The sequence below is a fragment of the Benincasa hispida genome, chromosome 10 (assembly GCF_027475165.1).
Source record: "Benincasa hispida cultivar pf3 chromosome 10, pf3_genome.v1.1, whole genome shotgun sequence".
Lineage (NCBI taxonomy): Eukaryota > Viridiplantae > Streptophyta > Magnoliopsida > Cucurbitales > Cucurbitaceae > Benincasa > Benincasa hispida.
Window position 1 is genome coordinate 38,124,656 of NC_143487.1, and position 21,127 is coordinate 38,145,782.

Here is a 21,127-nt window from a genome sequence, read left to right on the forward strand (position 1 = left end):
AGTATTCTCCAAATTTTGCCATGCTTGATGTGCAGTTTTACTCCTGAAATCTTTTCAAAATTTGGATCGTCAATGGCTTGATGAAAAATGGTGAGAGCCTTTTGGTCTTTCTTTATTGTATTTTGTGAAGCTTCTCGTTGAGCTTGATTTAAAGTTGTATCACTTTCTGGTTTTTCATAACAATTATTAACAATATCCCATACATCTTATGAACTAAGTAATTATTTCATAGGAATACACCAACTGCTAATTCTCTTTCATATGTCAAGGCACTTGGAAGGGAACCAAACTGTTATTTGCCATTTGTAAAATCAATTCTTGTTTTGAAAACTCTGAACTCAAACTCTTATGCCACTTTTTTGGAAGTATGTGATGGACACTCACAAATAAATAATTAACGAAGAAATATTTGAGAGAACAATTTCACTTTTATTTGAAAGACTCTTCAAACTTGGGTGTTTGTGTATTCTTCTCCATACACTTAGATGCTTTTCAATACAAAACAATCCTATATATCGGATTCTTCATGGCCATAACTCTCGTACTTAAATACATAAAAAGTCATATTAACCCCAATACTTTAATGCATGAAACTCTCATACTTAAATACATAAAACTCTTACATTAACTTAATTAACTCTCATCGTTTAATTTTATCAACTCTCATAAATTAATTCATTTATAACTCATCTAATTAAAATATGTTTAAATTTTCACATTAAAGGCTCCATGTGTAAATAAAAATAAATAATAAATAATAAATAAAAAAAATAAACCAGCCGAACCGGAGAACGTTGTGATGTATAAGACTTGAGTCAACACACCAATGGGAAGTGATGGTGAAACCACATATGTTGGTGGTGTGGGAAGTGGTAAGTTGGACAGGTGGCTAAGCAAGGAAATGAGTGAAATGAATAAAAAATGATTGAATTACCAATTTGATTGTATGGTTTCAAAGAAATTAGAATTTATTTATGTTTTATAAATAATCTTTATTATCTGATAAAATTTTCACATATAGTCTCTACCATAGATGGTAGAGATTATGAGAGAGTTCTATCAAATTAGAAAGATTAAATTTCAAGTGTTAACCATAAAGATTAAATTCTAATTTTTTTCAAATTATATGGATCAAATTTACAAATTAACCCATAAAAAATCAAAGTAAGGAAATTGAAATTCGGGTAGAGGAGCGGAGCGAGCTTGGACAGATAAACTTGGAAAGTCCGACATCAATTCAAAATTTTGAGGTAATACAATCGGGTATGAGTCACTATTTCCTATATGGTAAGTTTTCTTAGGAATATTGGGGAAAATTTTCAAGCTTTTGTGAGCATTTCTTCTTTATTTTAAGAGAGAGTATTGGAGATTTAATGAAGGTATGAATGTGGCGTTGTTGGTGGTTTGATGAAGATGAAGATGAAGAGGAGGGGAAGGAAATGGGTTCAGATTTAAAAGAATAAAGGATAAAATCGAGAAAAAAAAATATTGAATTGTGTAGCAATCAAAAGTGGGAAGGAGAAACAAAAAAAATGTTGTTCATCTTAAGAAAGAGAATAAGGAATAATTCGTTTGGAATGGGAATTTAGTTAATTGATTAAGGCATGGAGATATAATCTCTTGATTAATGATATGGTTATTGAACTTTTAGGTTGATCAAAGATGAAGTAGCTTAGGGCCTCTTTTGTAGAGAATTTGAAAATAGGGGTTAAATGAAAACAAGAGTTGTATTTCATATTTTTCAGAAATGTATTTGATAGTAGAATTTAAAAATTGAATTCTAATCTAAATAATTGTATATTAATTGTAGCTTTACACACTAAATATTATTTGACAATAAATTATTGTTAATTTATTTATGAACATATTTATATTAAAATTGTATAATTATTGTTGTGTAATATTATATAATTTATAGGAAATAAAATAAAATTTTGGCCGTTTGGAGTAAATTAAAACTCAAGTTTTATGGTTTATAATTAGAATTTTCCCCCTATGGTTTGATAAACGTTTCATAATAACGGTTGTTTTCAAATATAGCAAAATGAACAAAAATATTTACAAATATAGCAAAATTTCACTATCTATTCTTGATAGACTATTATCTGTATCTATCATAACACAGATAAACACTGGTAGTAGTCTATCACGGTCTATCACAAATAGACTGTAATATTTTGCTATTATTTGTAAATATTTTCAATAGTTCTGTGATTTAAAATAATTTTCTTCATAATAAATAGTCACTATAGTAGGACTATTTAACAGGATTTAACAAACCATATGGATTCTAAATTTTAAAATCATATGGACTAACTTTTAACTTTATCGAAATCATATCGATCAAACTTAAAATTTAAACTAATTTAATTTATGTTACATTACATAATATATATTTTAATTAAAAAAAATTAAATTGGGTTTATAATGTGACATACTATATTTCTATTTTGATCTTTATTTAATATAATACTTCATTTAAAATTTTAAAATTCAAATTTCTATATACAAAAAGAACATAAAAATGTTGATGGTAGTATTTGTATGGTTTTGATCACAAAATTTGAAAATAGTTTTCAAAAATAGAATTTGAGTTGTCTGTCAAACATATAACTGCTGAACTCAGTGAATCTGAAAATATCAAATAGAATTTAGATTGCAAACCAGACAAACCCTTAGGATTTCAAGGTGTGATCAATGATAAATTTTTTTAATAGTTTATTCGACGAAATATTTTATTATTTAGCTAAACTTATGGCATTTCATGAATTTTATGATTATGTGTATGATTTGAAAGAAATTTATATGTAATTTTTCAGAATTTGATTTTTGTTGTGAATTTGAGGAGCATAACGACACAAACCGAAGACACAGATATAGAGAAAGTATATATAATAATTAAATATTAAAATAAATATAATATAATATAAAAATATATAAAATAAGTAAATAAAAAGTAAATAAAATAACAAAGAATGAATTTCTCAACTTTCTCCAATCTTTTTGGATTGATCACAAATATATGTTTTGTCAAAACCCACCAAATGTCATTATTTATAGACAATTTGACAAGTAAGAGGTGAATTACATGCATTAATAGTGTGTAATCTTGAGACACATGGATAGCACTTAGCTAATGGATAAGTAACACATGGCGAATGGACACTAATAATAGGCATCTACATTACACCTAATTTAAGATATTTATAATGTTCCACCTTACATGGCCGTTATATATGAAATATATCTCGTAAAAACCTTATTGAAAAAAAAATCCTAATGAAGGAAAAAGTGTACATATTTCATATAATCTAATACTCCTTAAAAAGTATGTTTACTCCCCCTCATGGAAACATCAATTGATATCTCTGAGTCGTCACATTCTAATGTTTTTTACATGTTTTTCAAAGGTTGCAGTAGGTAATGCCTTTGTAAATATGTCTACCATGTTATCTTTCGAACAAATTTGTTGTACAGTGATGTCGCCATTTTCTTCAAGATCATGAGTGTAGAAAAACTTCGGTGAAATATGTTTTATTCTATCTTCTTTAATACATTCTCCTTTGATTCAAGATATGCATGTTGTGTTGTCTTCGTATAATATCATTGAAAGATTTTTACTAAAAGAAAAACCTAATGTTCCATGAATATGTTGAGTCATTGATCTTAGCCATACACATTCTCGACTAGTCTCATGAATTGCAAGAATTTCAACATGATTTGAGGAAATGGCTATAATGATCTATTTCACCAATCGCGATGATATAGAAATTCCTCCACATGTGAACAAGTAATCTGTTTGAGATCGAGCTTTGTGTGGATCAGATAAATATCAAGAATCTGCATAACGAACTAGATCAAATTTGATTTATTTGAATATAACAAACCCATGTTGATCGTTCCTCAGAGATAACGAAGTATATGCTTAATTATGTTCCAATGTCTTTTTGTTGGAGAAGAACTATATCTTGTTAATAGATTTACTGAAAATTCAATATCTAGTCTTGTATTATTAGCAAGATACATAAGTGCACCAATTGCACTAAGATATGGTACTTCAAGATTACGAAGTTCTCCATTATCATCTCAAGGTCGAAATATATCTATCTTCATATCTATTGAACGAACTTTTATTGGAATGTTCAATGGATATGCTTTGTCCATATAAAATCTTTTCAAAACTGTTCCTGTATAAGTTGACTGATGAACAAATATCCCATATGCTAAATGCTCAATTTTCAAGCCAAGACAAAAAAAAAAAAAAATTCTGAGAACTTTCATCTTAAATTCTTTCTTAAGATATTTCTATTGTCTTTGAAAGCTCTTCAACAATCCTAATTATATTTAAGTCATGTACATATAAAATTATAATACAAATCGTGATTATGATTTCTTTATAAAAACACATGGACATATTAGATTGTTTTGATATTCTTTCTTCACTAAATATCCACTCAAGCGATTGTACCACATTCGTCCTGATTGTTTCAATCCATATAGCGATCTCTAAAACTTTCTTGAATACAATTTCCCAGAATTTGATTTATATGTTTCAGATACCTTAAATCCTTATGCGGATTCTCTTATAAATATCATTATCAAGAGATCCATATAAATACGTTGTGTCTACATCTAAAAGATGCATTTCCAGACTTTCATACACAATCAAACTAATTAAATACTTTAGTATAATTGCATCCACCACCGGAGAATACGTCTCCTCATGATCAATTTAAGGTTTTTGTGAAAAACCTTGGGTAACTAGTCTTGCTTTATATTTTGTGATCTCGTTATTTTAATTTTTTCCTCACAAATACCCATTTGTATCCACAGGTTGACACATTTTGGTGATCGGATTATCGGTCCAAAAACCTGACATTTTGAAAGTGAGCTTAATTCTTCCTCGATTGCTTCTTTCCATTGAAGTCAATCTTTTGTATGTCGACATTCTTCAACAGAGTTTGATTCAGAATCCTCATTTTCAGATATAATATCAAAAGCAACGTTATACGCAAAAATGTTGTCAATAACTACATGAATTCGATTCCATCTTTTTCCTTTCATGACATAGTTTATTGAAATCTCATTATTATCTTTATATATTGCACTTTCCTCAATAGTCATGTCATGAGTTTCTTCATAGATGTTTGCATTCTCAATCAAGTCTTATTGACTATTAATTATTTTTCTTTCTCGAGGATTTCTTTACGTCTGTAAATGCATCTAGTAACTGATTTGCTATATTTTGCAAATGAATTATCTTCTGAACTTCAAGTATACATTAATCTATGCGAGGATCTAAAAGGAAAAATAACAATGCATTCCATTTAATTTCTTTTTCCAACTTCTCAATTCCTCCCTCTAATGTTGGAAATTTTGTCTCATTAAAATGACAATCAGCAAATTGTATAGTAAATATATCACTAATCAGGGGTTCAAGTTATTTGACAATTCATGAGGAATCATATCCAATATATATTCCTAGCCACCTGTGAGGACCCATTTTAGTATGTGTTGTGGTAGAGCAATTAGAACTTATATTGCACATCCAAAAATTCTCAGATGAGAAATATTTGGGTCATGACCATAAGCTATTTGTAATGGCGAGTACTTATGATAAGATATTGGCCTAATGCGTACAAGTGATGTTGTATGCAACATAGCATATCCCAATACAAATGTAGGAAGCTTAGCTCTCATAAGCAATGGTCTAGCAATTAACTACAAACATTTTATGTAATGATTATGCTAAACCATTTTGTGTATGAACATGCGCTACAAGAGGTTAAACACTTATCCCAATTGACATATAATAATTATCAAAAGCTTGGGATGTAAATTCACCAACATTATCAAGATGAATGGTCTTAATTATACAATTGGAAATTGTGCTCTTAATTTAATTATTTCAGCAAGTAATCTTACAAATATAAGATTCGTCTGGATAATAAGCACACGTGTGACCATCTACTGAATGGCCTATTACTACAATAAAATATCTAAATGGTCAACTAGGTGGGTTAATAGGGCCACATATAGCACCATGAATTCGTTATAAAAATGAAAGTGATTCAGTACCAGTTTTAACTAGTGATGGTCTAATGATTAATTTGCCTTGAGAGCAAGCATCACATGATAATTAGTTAGATTGTAGAATCTTTTAACTCTTCAATAATGGATGTAATCTTAATTTCCAATAATTCTTCTCATGATTATAGACCATGGATGACCTAATTTGTCATACCAAATTGTAAATATGTTTGTATTCATGAACTTCAGGTTCATTGTTGCCTATATTTCAATTACTCGTATATGAGTATAATATGATCTAGAGGTAAAACAGTCAACTCTTTCAGTATACATTTTTCATATGAGATAATAGATATCATATAAAGATACTTCATATTATTCTTTCTACCCATATGATACTTCATATTATTCTTTCTATCCGTCTCAATATGATAACTATTGACACGTATATTTTTAAAATTGAATAGGTTTCTCTTTGGTTGAGAACAATGCATTGTCAATTATAAATTTTGTTCCTCTAGGCAAAAAAATATTTTCTTTTTCACACCCTTCAATTAGGTTTGTAGAATCTAATATTGTATTGACTTTTGCTTCCAGTATTGTTAGTTTGAAAAAATATTTTCTATTTGTAAGTATTGTATATGTAGTTGCACCGTCTGTCAGATATAGATATTCTTTACTCATTTTTGAGTCGCTTTACATATGAAAATAATCCAGGTTTCTTCATTAAAAGAAAATAATTACAATAAGAAAAATAACATTTGAAATATACAAAGGTTAACATCTACTAAGAGGAAAAAAAACATGAAGTTGAATAAAAAAAACAACATTAAATCTAGATATTTTCAAAGTCTAGATATTTTTCAAAGTAAAAAGAAACACTTGATGTTCAAGCAATTATGCCGATTTTCACTTCAGAAGATTCAAAGAAGTTTGCCGCATCCAAATTTGTCACATGGGAAAGGTTAAATATGTCATTATCCTGATATACAAAAACTGCTTACACATGTTTCTTTTTTTCCTTCAAGGATGCTTGAGAGAAATCACTAAGTGTTCTGATGTATGACAAGTACATGACCAATGTCAATCATTTCGCGTTGGAAGCATTTATTTTCAACACGTTTTGAACTCTTATCTTGTGAAGTTATTTCTTTGTGATCATCATTTTGTATGGTTATTTTGAAACTTGAATGATTAGAACGACCATCACAAAAATAATAACTATTTCTTTCTCTACCAAGGTCATGACCTCGACCTCAACCACGACCACTATCTCGACCATACTATTAATAAAATTTACAGCATTCATTTTAGGGAATGGTGTCGTCCCGGTTGTCAAGATTCATGGTTTTTCACTAATAACTCCTTATTTGTTTGGGTAGGAAAAAACGTGAAATTAGTTCAGAATATTGTTTAAAACATTTTTCTTGATATTGCTGTTGCATAAGCATATTCGAGATATGAAATATAGAAAATGTCTTCTCTAACATATCAGCATCAGTAAATTTTTCTCTTCATAACAACAATTTCGAACTGATTTTAAATAATGTGGAGTTGTAATGACTTACTTATTTGAAATCTTGTAGCCTTAAGTGCATCCACTCATAACGAGCTTTAGGAAGAATAATTGTCTTTTATGATCATAGCTCCCTTTCAAATTTTTTCAGAAGATACGAGGATCTTTTATTAGAAGATACTTCATTTTCGATCCCTTGTGGAGATGATGACAAAGAAAAATCATAGCTTTTGCTTTATCTTGACTGGATGTTATATTTCCTTCTTTAAAAGTCTCTCCATAACATATAGGTGGATTTCAACATCAAGTACACATGACATATAATTGTTGGCATTAAATTTAAGGGCGAAAAATTCTGATTTTGTAAAATTTTTTATTGCAACACTATCATAAAACATTGTATTTATATGAAAATTTTAATAGATATTAAATATGTAAAATAACGTTAAATTTATTAACTATAATAAAGATGAAAAAATCGACATACCTTTATGATCTACCTTTAGCGAGGAAAACAATTGGAGCTCGTGCTGATAATGTGTTGTGAATTTGAGGAGCGCAAGGGCACACAACGAGAACACAAATATGGAAAAAAATATATTGTAATAATAATATATGATAAAATACATAAATATTAAAATAAATATAATATAATATATAAATATATAAAATAAATAAATAACAAAAAGTAAATAAAACAACAAAGAATGAATTTCTCCATTTTCTCCAATCTTTTTGGATTGATCATGAATATGTGTGTCTTTCAAAACCCACCAAATGACACTATTTATAGTCAATTTGACAAGTACGAGCTGGATTACATGCACACTAATAGTGTGTAATCTTGAGACACATGGACAACACATGTAATAGATAAGTGACAAATGGCCAATGGATACTAATAATGGGCATCTACATTATACGTAATTTAACATATTTATAATAATTTTAAATTTTAAATAATCCCCTTTTTTCAACCCAAATTGGTTGTTTATGAAATGTTGAGATACTTTATGATTAGAAGAACATTTGGAAATGTTTTATGTTATTCGTGAAATCATAAGTTTATAAAATGCAGATATAGAGATAGTATGTTTTATTTAAAATGGTGCGAGTATAATTAGACATGGTTTTAGAGTGATTAAGAGTTATGATATATGATATTTATACTTAAGATGATTTGCAAATCATTAGATATTGTACACCAATGTTGATATATTTGTGTAGATGGATGTGGTGATTTTTTGATACGCCACATGAATGTGTCTTTGAGGTGTACATGATATGGTTATTCACCAATATATCACAAAAATAATGTAAATGTAGCTTTACATGCATGTATGATAAAAAAATTTGTACTATGCATATCGAAATTACTCTACGTTAGTGTCACAGAATGTTATGGTACAACTTTGGTGAAGATTTCTTAGACTTTGTTATGATGCCAAGAGCGTTTTCAATGATTTTTTCTAATATCTTAGTTACCTTGAACGCTTAATTGTTCTCGACTTGTATATTGAGCTTTGATCTTTCACTTAGTAGGAAGGAAGTTCTCCTAAAGTTACATTCTTATTAAGTCACCACCTATTTCCCCTAGAGTTAGCAGTTGAATATTTACCAACTACCATTGCCACATATTGTATATCACAATTTGTATATGTACATATAGTTAGACATGAAAGTATTTGTTTAGGATGCATTTTATGTCGTAGTAGATGCAACAATCATAAAATTATAGAGTTAAACTTACTTAAAGATTGAAAAAGTCTGGGCAATAGATTCCATCACAAATCGTCCTAGATTCGATAGGATAATATGGGACAAGATATAACATTTCATCATCATCTTGTTATAGTGTACAAATTAATCTATTATCCATAATCGAATCATGTCCATCACCTACGACACAACGATTCATGTTCGAGGTTAATACATTGGTTGAGGTACGTATATACACTGACTCTTGGGTTTCTCTCCCAAATTTTATACATTGAAATTAAAATGTAAATGCACTAAATTTGAAATTAAAACTTCGAATTCTTTAGTTGATCATTTAGAATTGAAATAAGAAACCAAATTTGAAATTAAAAACGTTAAATTCAATATTTGATCATTTAGAATTGAAATAAGAATGGACCTAATTACTTAAAGCCGCATTTGATAATCAATTTGGTTTTTGGTTTTCATTTTGAAAATTAAGCTTATTTCATCCACATCTCTTACAATGATTTGTATATATCTTAAATATAATTGTTGAAATTTTAGCAAAATTCCAAAATAAAAACAACTTTTTGAAAGTTACTTTTTTTAGTTGTCCAAATTTGACTTTGTTTTTTAAACCATTGATAAGAAGTAGATAACAAAGAAGAAATTTAGATGTGAAAATAGTGTCCATAGGCATCATTTTCCAAAAAAAAAAAAATTGTTACGCTAGGGAGGAAGATAATTTTCTAATATTCTAGAAACAAATTCAATCAAGTTTTTTTCCCAATTAGTTCCTATGAACAAATGTCAATCCACATTCTATTAGGTTAAATTTGTCATGTATCCATTAAGAATTACTTTATAAACTTAAATACTATTATGCACGTGACAATTTGGATACTTCTTGAACAAAAATGATCAATTCTATACTTTAGGGACTAAAATTGCATTTTGTCTTATACATAAATGGGGCTATAGAGAATAATCTTTTCTTTATTCTTTTACTCCTATATTTTTAATAAATGTCTATTTTACCTTCAATCTATGATATACAAACGTTTTAGTTTGGTTGTTTATTGAGAGATGTTAAGACAACAGACGCACAATTTTTCAATCGACGAGACACAATTTTTAGGTGCTAGTAGTTACATATTGAACAGTATGATTCGTACTTTTATGGATGTGGACCATTTATAAAAAGACAATTGTCTGAATCCGATCTATATATAAATTATAAAAAGACAATAGGTTCCAAAACCATTTAAGGAAATTGCAAATGTAGCTAGATCTTTTGGAATTTGCAAATATAATAAAAATTTCAAACTTCGTTTTTTTAAAAAAAAAAATTATCTAATTTTACCTTCATAAAAACGTGGAAAAACACAACATCAACATATGATTTGTGTGAAATAAATTGGCACAAATGAAAAAGAGATAATCTCTTTTGAAGAAATAAGCTTTTATTGTGAACTTACAAAGATGGACACTTCTGGAGAGAATACTCTTTCATTTTCTCAAGACACACTCACTTTTTACTTAAAGTTTCTCTCTAACTTTGTTGCTTTTCTTTCTTCCTTTCTTTGCTTGCTTGCCTTACAAATGGAGCTACACCTACTATTTATAAGCATGAGATCTTTAGAGCTCAAGCAAAAGGATCTCTCTAGATTATTCTTGGATTCTAAATATCTATATATTTCTTGGTTTATTCTTATCCAAAGGATTTCTAGAATTCCTTATACCAAAGGTTGTTCCAAAATATTTCTAGATTTTTTTGTTTGAGATATTAGAACATAGTAGTAGAAAAATCTAATTTATATTTTTATGTCATATGGTAGATACTTCAAGAAGCTTCTAAACTAGTTAGTGTTACTATATATTTTAACAATTTCATCTCGTACGGCTCAAACAGAAACACCCAAATACCGCTCGTAAACTCCCCCTCAACAATACATATTTTCGGTCGTTTAATCATCTCGAGTTGTTGTCGAAACTTTGCATGTTTGTCTCTGGTAGCCTTTCTGTGGATATATTTGCAATTTGATCTTTTGTCTTTATTGGCTTCATCTCAATTTTCTCTTGATATACTTTTTCTCTAATGAAGTGGTAATGTACCTCCACAGGTTTGGTCATTGAATGGAATACTGGATTCTTAGCTAAGCGAACTGCAGATTGATTGTCACAGTATAACGTCACTGCATGATTAACTTCTTGGTGGAAATCCTTCATTAGTTGCTTTATCCACATATTCCCTTGTACTGCCATGGCTATTACTTTATACTCTACTTATGTGGTAGATAATGCAACTGTTGCTTGCCTCTTTCTACACCAAGAAAATGCTCCACAACCAAGTTTGAACAAGTAACCAGTAGTTGATTGTTGTGTATCATGATCTCTTGCATAATCAATATCACATAAGCCTCTATCTTGCAGTCCTCCCATTTCTTATAGAAAAGGCCATATTCACATGTTCCTCTTCGAATTGCTTCAAGACGAGGCTTCTTCGAATTCTGCATGTAATGACTTACAACTCCAATGGAATATGAGATATCAGGTCTTGTTAAGGTGAGGTAAATTAAATTACCCACCAACTAAATGTTGAGTCTACAAGATCTTTACTTTCAGGTGTGCATAACTTTTTTAATCTCCATCAGTGTAGACATTGGCTTGCAGCCACTCATGCCATACTTTTGTAGAAGATCCTTTACATACTTTTGTTGTCCAAGGAACAATCCTCTTTCTGAGTGTTCCACCTGTAGCTAAGGAAACGCTTTGGTTCTCCAAGCTTTTTCATTTCAAATTAGACTAGTAGTTTCAAACTTCTTCTATGTGATCTCCTGTTATGATTAGATCGTCCATATAGAATAATATGACTGTAACTTTGAGCCTTGGCCTTTGGCAAATAAGCTGGAATTTGTTGGAGCTACTATTAAGCCACTTTCAGCTAGAAACTCTGCAATTTTCCCTGGTGCTTGCTTTAAACCACATAAAGCTTTTCTCAACTTGTAGACGTAGTCACTGATGAGCTTCATCCTCAAATCCTTTTGGTTACTCCATATATATTTCTAGATCTAGCTCTCCATTTAAGAAAGCATTCTTAACATCCATTTTCTGCAGTTTCCATCCTCTACTAGCAACAAGATCTAATAAGACTCGAATAGTGGTGAGCTTTGCTACAGGACCAAACGTCTTATCATAGTCCAAGCCATATTGAAGAGAAAACCCTCGAGCCACCAATCGAGCTCTGTATCTCTCTATCATCCCATCTGCAAGAGTTTTAATTTTGTAAACCCATTTACAAGATATAGGTTTAACATCTTTAGGCATCGACACCAAGCTCCACGTTCAATTATTTCTTAATGCATCAATTTTTTCTTCCATGGCTTTTCTCCATTGAATATTCTTTGATGCTTCTTTGCATGTTGTTGGGTCCTCAAATGTTGCTAATGTTGCATTCATGTACTTGGAATAAGGTTTTCTTCTTTGTAATTGTGGCTCTTGATTATGTACTCCACTTTGCCAAGGACTTTATGTCCTTAATTTCTCTTCTTCATCTTCGTCGTTTTCTTCTTCTTTTTCTATTGGAGCCTGTTGTACTTCACTTATTTATTATTTTGGTCCTTCTTTGAAATACTTCTCATCTTTAGGTGACTTTTCTCATTTGGATGTCCACCATGATGATGGTTCATCAAATACCACATTCCTTGATGTATAGAATTGTCCATTAATAGGATCAACGCATCTCCACCCTTTTCTTTGGTTGTCATATCCAATAAAGATGCGTCTGACTGCTTTCATGTCAAACATCTTTCTCAGTTGATCTGATACAAACATGTAAAATACACAATTAAAGACTTGAAATTGTCCAACTGTTGGCGTCCATAAGATGAATTGAACCCAAGCCTTTGCTCGGGAAGTTTGTTAACCACATGGGTTGCTATTCTCATGCATCCAACCCAATTTGCCTAGCTCATTATTTGCATGTAACATATTGTGACACACTTCTGCAAGGTGTCTATTTGTTCTTTTTGTCACTCTATTTTGTTGTGGATTATTTGGACACGACAATTGATGACGTATTTTATACTTTTGCAAGTATTGAAAGAATTCATTAGATGTATATTCTCCCTCATTATTTGTATGTAGGCATTAAATTCTCTTTCCTACTTCACTTCCAACTTGTTCATTGAATTCTTTAAACTTTATATTTATTTCAGGCTTTTTTTCATTAAAAAAAAAAAAAAAAAAAAAAAAAAAAAAAAAAAACCCAAACATACCTGGAGAATTCATCGATAAAGGTCACCATGTAGGATATACCGTTCATTGAAGATTGCTTAACAAGACTAAGTACGTCAGAATGCACCAGCTCTAATGATTGCTTTACTCTGAATTTGGACTCTTTGAATGGCAGTTGATGTATCTTTCCTTATTGGCAACACGCATAAACCATGTCTTCTTTGATATCAAGTTGAGGCAGCCTCTTAAGCATAGACTTATTTATCGTTGCCTTCAATTTGATGTAACTAACATGACCAAGTCTAGCAGGCCACAAATATGTTGTTTCATTATTTTGTGTCTTATTCACGTAGGCAGTCTCTACTAATATGACATAGATGGAGTTCATTCCTCGCCCTCCCATCAATGGCGTACCAATAACTTTGAGATTATGGTACACTTTGCCATCGTCAGGTCCAAACACGATGAAGTTGCCTGTTGATGTCAATTGAGATACTGACACCAAATTCCTCTTCATTCCAAGTACATAAAATGCATTGTCCAATTCTACTTAATTGGAATTGAAGGGAGGCATTATAACAGCTTTGCAACATGGGCTATTGGCAACTTCGAGTTGTTTGCAGTTACAAAACTCAACTTCCTTTGTAGTTGGATGTATTTTATAGCTTCCTCTTATCTTTTGTCATATGGTTAGAGTAACCTAAATCGACAATCTAATTATTTTCATAATTTACCTCTTTTGCATGGAGAGCCAGTACTTCGTTCTCCACCACATTGGATGTGAACTGGGTGTTAGGATCTTCTGTTGCAAAGCATGCTTCTGCATCCCACTCTTCTTCATTGATATTCCCAACCTGGGAGGTGCCTGTGTTGCTTTTTGCTGCCTTTTTCTTTTGATGGCAGTCTCTGGCATAGTGGCCTATCTTTCCATAGATATAACATTCACCCCTTTTCTCTATGCTTGTGATTTTGATTAGCTTTACTAGCTCCCCCTACATGAGAGCGTTTTAGAATTTGTTCATCTTTGTTTTATCCTACTTTCTTTTGATATTTTGAATGACCTTTTTTTTTTTGCCACTAAAGAGTGCTTCTTCTTTATTACTCTTTAATGTGACCACTAAAATTTGCTTAGCCAATGCTTCTTGACTGGTAAACATATTTTCTAGGTCAATCAAAGAATGTTGGACTACCCAACCTTGAGTAGCATCAATAAAACTTCTATATTCAAGTTTAAGACCATGAATAATAATTCTCTCCTCATTCGTGATTCTGAAATAGTGGAAATAGAATTTAATTCATAGATTTCATGGCATAAAGTTTTTACTTTGGTGAAGTATTGGTTGATAGTCATCTTCCTTTAAGCAATTAACAAAAGCTCATTCTCTAGAAACTGCAATCATGCATCATTGGAGAAAAGTGAGGCAAACATGTCCCATGCTTTTTTAGGTATCTCTGCTATGTTGATGTGGTCCAACATTTCTTATCAACTGTAGTTTTAATTGCAACCAAGACTTTACCTACCTTAATATTCAATTTCTTCAAAGCAGCAACTTCCTTGGGTGGATTGATTTCAATGCCTTCCACAACATCCCACAAGTCTTGGCCTTGGAGATACGACTTCATGCATGTAGACCATGTTTTGTAGTTCCGAGTGTCGAGCTTCTTGATTCATCCAAAAAGTTGAAGTTCTCCCATCATTTTGTAGTGATGAATGCACTCTACGAGTAACTATGTCCAAGACAACAAACGTCATAGTCCCAGACTATACTCGATCTTCAGAAGTTCCACCACAGCAAGCTATGCTAGCTTAGCTCTGATACCACTTGTTGAAGAAATTGACACAAAAGGAAGAGAGACAATCTCATTTTAAGAAATAAACTTTTGTTAAGAACTTACAAAGATGGACACTTTTGGAGAGAATACTCTTTCACTCTCTCAAGATACACTTACTCACCCTTTCTACTCAAAGTTTCTCTCTAACTTTCTTGCTTTTCTTTCTTCCTTTCTTTGTTTGCTTGACTTACAAATAGAGGTACACCTCCAGTTTATAGGCATGAGATCCTTCGAACCCAAGCAAAAGGATCGCTCTAGATTATTCTTTGATTCTAAATATCTAGATATTTCTTGGTTTATTCTTATCTAAAAGGAATTCTAGAATTCCTCTAGAATTCCCTATACCTAAGGTTGTTCTAGAATATTTCTAGAATTTTTCCTTTGAGATATTTATTCGTATTATAACGTAGTTCTAGAAAAATATATTTACATTTTTATGTCATATGGTAGATACTTCAACAACCGTCTAGACTAATTAGCATTGCTATACATTTTAACAATTTGGACATCAAATTTTTCTCTCATGTTTTCTTCCCCTTGACAAGCATTTACGTGAGTTGTGATTTAATTCATTGATTCTACATCCCAATCTCAGCAGCTTTACAATTTAATTCATTGATTTGTCTTCTTCTTTCTCTCCAAAGTGATTTCTTCATCGGGAGTTCAAATTTTAATTTGATTGATTTCTTCACTTTGTCATGTCCATTCCATCATTGTATCACTTCGATTTAAGGTTCTCAAACACTGACAATTAGCCTCCATTTTCATATGATTTATCTGAATTACATTCCAATTCAGGATTCGTGATGGTGATTTATCTTTTACCGATCTTAAAATCTACTACATGATGCTACATTTTCGATCTAAATCACGTATATGTATTCATTTATCAATAATTTGTTTGTGTAAATTAAGTGTAATTTGGAGATGAGATTTTGTGTTACTGTTTACAAATTTGTTTTTAGAAATTGGAATCAGTTAGTTATATATCAGTTACATATCTCATAAATCTTATACTTTTTTTTATATTAGTCCATGGATATATCAAAATTAATTTAAATCAGTTGTGTGTTTTTTTCATTTTTTGGAAAACTTTTTGTTTAAGAGAAATTATTTTAAATGATAAAACTCTTGAAAATATTTACTATCTATGTCTATCATGATACAGATAAACATAGATTAGTCTATCACAATCGACAGTTAAATTTTGTTATATTTCTAAATAAGATATCAATCAACGAACATATTAGACTCTTATCCATCAACAAAATTTTAGATATCAGTATATAAGCAGAAATATTTAATATTTGAAGTGTATCACTAGTGTATCAGTCTTCAATTAGTAAATACTTGAAGTGTGAGACATGAGTATATCAATAGTATATCTACACACACAAGTCAATATTTCAAATAAAGCATGTGTGTTTCATTCTATGAGCATGATGTTCCAAGTGTATCAACAACATATAAGATATAATGATGAATGCATTAGACATCAATCAGTAAATACTCGAAATTCAAGTAAGATATGAGTGTATCGGTAGTATGTCTAATAAAAATCAACATTCAAGTTATTGAGTTCGGTTGATCTTTTTTACCATTGTTGCTGTTTTTTCGATCCAATTGTCTATTTGCCCGATCTACTCGTGGGTCTTCCAATCCAGTCGTCGACATTGTAATTTTGTCAGATCTGCCGTCTCAACTCTATTCGCAAGGTCCAGTGCTTGTCGGCGTTCCAATCTTCGAGCTTCGGTTCATAAGTTTTTCTAATTCAATTGACTCTCCAGGATGTGGCTCAGATGCGTCTTGAAGGTGCAGACTGTGATTGAGCTTTCAGACTGCGACATGGCATGAAAGGTGACTTTTCAATAACTTGTTTATCCCTATCTTCCCATCCTCGGATTGCAAATTTTCTTGCTTAAAATTATTGCAGACTCATGGGTTATGATTAAAATTACCATTTTGTTATTGCTGTTCATCTAACTTTCATACATAGGATAGTACATTATGTGGCCCCCAAATGTGTTATGCTATATACACTCATCCCATTGTTATTCAGTAGCCGTCGATTTTGATATGTAAATGACATGGCAATAAAGAAAATTGAATTACTGGCCAAACACAAGACATTGATAAAATGATACTTTGCATCACAGAAATTCACTGATATAGGACATTTCACATGCCAGTTACCACATTTACCTGCTCTGCCAAGACGAAAAATTTACCCTCCCATTCTATCTCATGCCAGCTGAAAGATGAGAGCATTTGCAGCGCTTGTCGAGTTTCTGATCTCCTCTGGATGGGGATAGGAATTTCAATCTGTTTCAACAAATGTATGGAACACTTTAGTATTATTGCATCATATATATATCTGTGTTTCTGTGGCTATTTCACCTATTGTTGTGATTTTCGTGAGTAATGTTTTGTGTGAGTAATATTTTTTTTTTCTCAGTTTGACATGGAAAAGTCAGCAAATAGCTGCGAGGATTTTTATGGACTTATAAATATATAAGTGTTATTGAACTTTCTTATCTCTTAATGGAAGTATTTATGTTTAACTAATGTTTTCGAACTATTTAGTGGATTGAAAACATGGCAATCCAAGCACGATCTCCAACACCATCGGTCAGCTCCAAAATGAAAACCTGTAAAGGTAAATTTGCATTCACTTTTTAACAATTTATGTTCATTCGAACATAAGAATATAATTGTTTTCAACTTCTTTATATGCAGTGCCCCCGTCAATTAGATTTTGTAGTATGCAGGTACTATGTGCAAAAGTATATACACAAAATAGTGCATAATTCTATTACTTCCATTACTAGCCTCGTACATAAATTATTTATTTTTTATATACTAGCTTTAATTTAATAAATGATGTATACTATGTTGAGTTTATCTTTTCTTTTCTTTTTTTCATTTTGTAGTTCAATATAAAAAATGCATATACCCAAGGAGAGATTGACGTAATTTGAACCCAATGGACAAGTTTTGTTGGTTGATTTGGATGTACTTCCTGTTTTTTTGTCTCAATAGAATGTAAATATTAGCTTAGAATGAATCTTGAAGAGTTTTGAGTAAAATATGCAAGTTTAGAATGAATATGAAATACTAATCGTTATTTTGTGAATAGACGAATTGTTATCTAACCATGATTTGTTTATTGGAAGATTTATGTATAATTTTTTTGTTTATGGGGTATTTGGTGTAAGTATTCATGGAAGTACTAATTGATATCTGTGAATGAGAGAAATGATTATTATAGACGTGGTTGATAATTATAATTATTGTTCTATGAAAGTACCTTATTGATACAAATGTTCGTTAGTGTGTTTATTTCATCTTTGATGAGTACTTATAGAATGGATTAGAAATATTAATTCTTGTTTGTGGATAAATTATGCAAGTGTACTTCATTACAGGCCACTTTGTATTTAGTTTTGTAGTAGAGTGTATTGTTCTGTCTATTGTTATATTTCAAGTTTGAGTTTAGTGAATTCATAGGTGGAAGACAAATATTGTTGGTTTGCCATGGAGAATATAAAACCGATATTAAAGACAACCGACATTAAAAGGGTTTAATAACACTATCTTGAATGTCGGTTGTCAACTGACATTAAAACCCAAAATTCTTGTAGTGACCTAATCTTTAACCCCATTAAATTGTAAATAAAACTAATTAAAATATAAATACTAAATATTATCCCAATTTAATTAAAAGAAAATTAAAATTCCCTAAACCCCACTACTCCTCTCAGTCTCACTTCCCGTTCTAACACTTGGACAAAATATATTCCTCTTCCTTCTCACCTCTCATTTCCAGCGCCTACATCACTCTTCCCTTAGCCAACACATACACATATCCTACCTTCTCGTATACTAGAAATTTTTCCTTGGCATATAACAACTAAGTAACACAACTTTCCTCACACACATGTTCTACGCCTAGACCATCTTTCCCCCACAAGTTGCAACTTAGTTCACAAGGAAAATAGAAAGGATTTAGGGTTTATAGAAAACCTAAGAGAAGAAGTCAAATCTGAGGGTAAAAGGTGTTTCATCTTAATTGGACCTGAGACATATTAGAAACAAGTCCAGGAGAGATGTCAATGAAGAGTGAGCAAAATAATTGGGTCATCACCCAATTGGCCCATCTTGACCTCAAGTCTCAAATTGGCCTACCTCAGCCTCGAGGCCAATGCCAACTTAGCATTTTCCTTTAGAAGGATGCCAAAGAAGAAATGATAAAGAACTTGAGCCGCTTAACCTAATTGGCTTGCCTCAGCCTTGGAGGTCGAGGCTAAGGCGAAGGCCAGTATGCCCAATTCTTTGGAGTCTATTCTTAGTGGGCCTCTATCTAGCATCTGTGTAGCTTTGTCCAACCCTGAAAGTCCTATTCCTAAAATAATGAGGGAAACTTTATGTAGTCCCATTATATATAGATCATGATATATTCATTTTAGGTAATTTGATGTTCTTCTATAAATTGCTTGTTGTAACTCTTGTGCTGAAAACTAACTTAAACATCAGAGTGTCTGTGGCAAGCACCACTCCGATCTGATTTTCTTACAAATTACATCTTTCTTAAAATACAAATACCCGTCGGTGGCATGTGAAGGACTGATGAGTTTTCTTGTCCAAATTTCTCCATCAATAATTGCAAACATGACAAGATGAAGACACGACCTAAATCTCTTAGTCAACTTTGCTAATAGTGCACTTAACCCTAAAATAAAATTTGAAGAGTCTTGAAAAACAAGAGGAAGTGTATGCTTTTCTTTTTTCTGAACGATGGAAGTGTGTGAATTTTTTTCCCTCAATATTTTGTCTGAATTTGGATCACTGGCAACAAAAAAGAATAAGATTGGGAGATTTTATTTACATCTATGTATTTTAATCATTTGGTTTTTGGTTTTTTTGTATTTTGATTTTTGAAAATCTATTTTTGGTTTTCATTTTTTTTTTAAAAAAAAAAACCAAATACATGTTGGGTAATTATTTTTGGTTTTTTCTTTGCATTTTTGCTTTTTTGCATTTTTGTATTTTGCATTTTTGCTTTAAAAACTGACAAAAAAAATGTTTGATAATTGTTTTTTTTTATTTCTAAAAAAAATAATTGAAAAGACTTTTGATTATTTTTATACTTTTACATTTTTTTTTAATAAAAAGTAAATAAAATAGAACTATATTTAAAATTATTTTTCATCTAATATATATGATTTTAAAAGTGTTGTTTTCAAATATAGTTAAATGAACCATAATATTTATAAATATAGAAAAATATTAATGTCTATTAGTGATAGACACTAATAAACTACTATCATCAATAACTAATAGACAATGATAGATTATGAAATTTTGTTATATTTATAAATATTTTTAGCAAGCTTTTCAATTTAAAATAATTTTCTACTATAAAATCATATCCTCGTTTTATTTTTTAAAAACAATATTGATAAAACAATATCAATATTTTAAATACACTGAATAGTCACGAATAAAATGATAAAAAATAAAAAAAATTAAACAAATCAATAAAATATAAGAAAATAATTCCATTTTGGTAACAACAGATTATAGGAGAATAAGAAAATGATGAAAACTATTAATTTGAAGGAAAATTATTTCAAATAGTAAAAGTGTTGAAAATATTTATAAGATATCAAAATTTTATAACCATCCCTAATAGACGTTGATAGATACTGATAGATTTCTATCAATGTCTATCAATGTCAATAATAGACACTGATAGAAGTCTATCAGTGTTTATCAATATCTATCATTGATAGTTCTAAAATTTTTCTACAC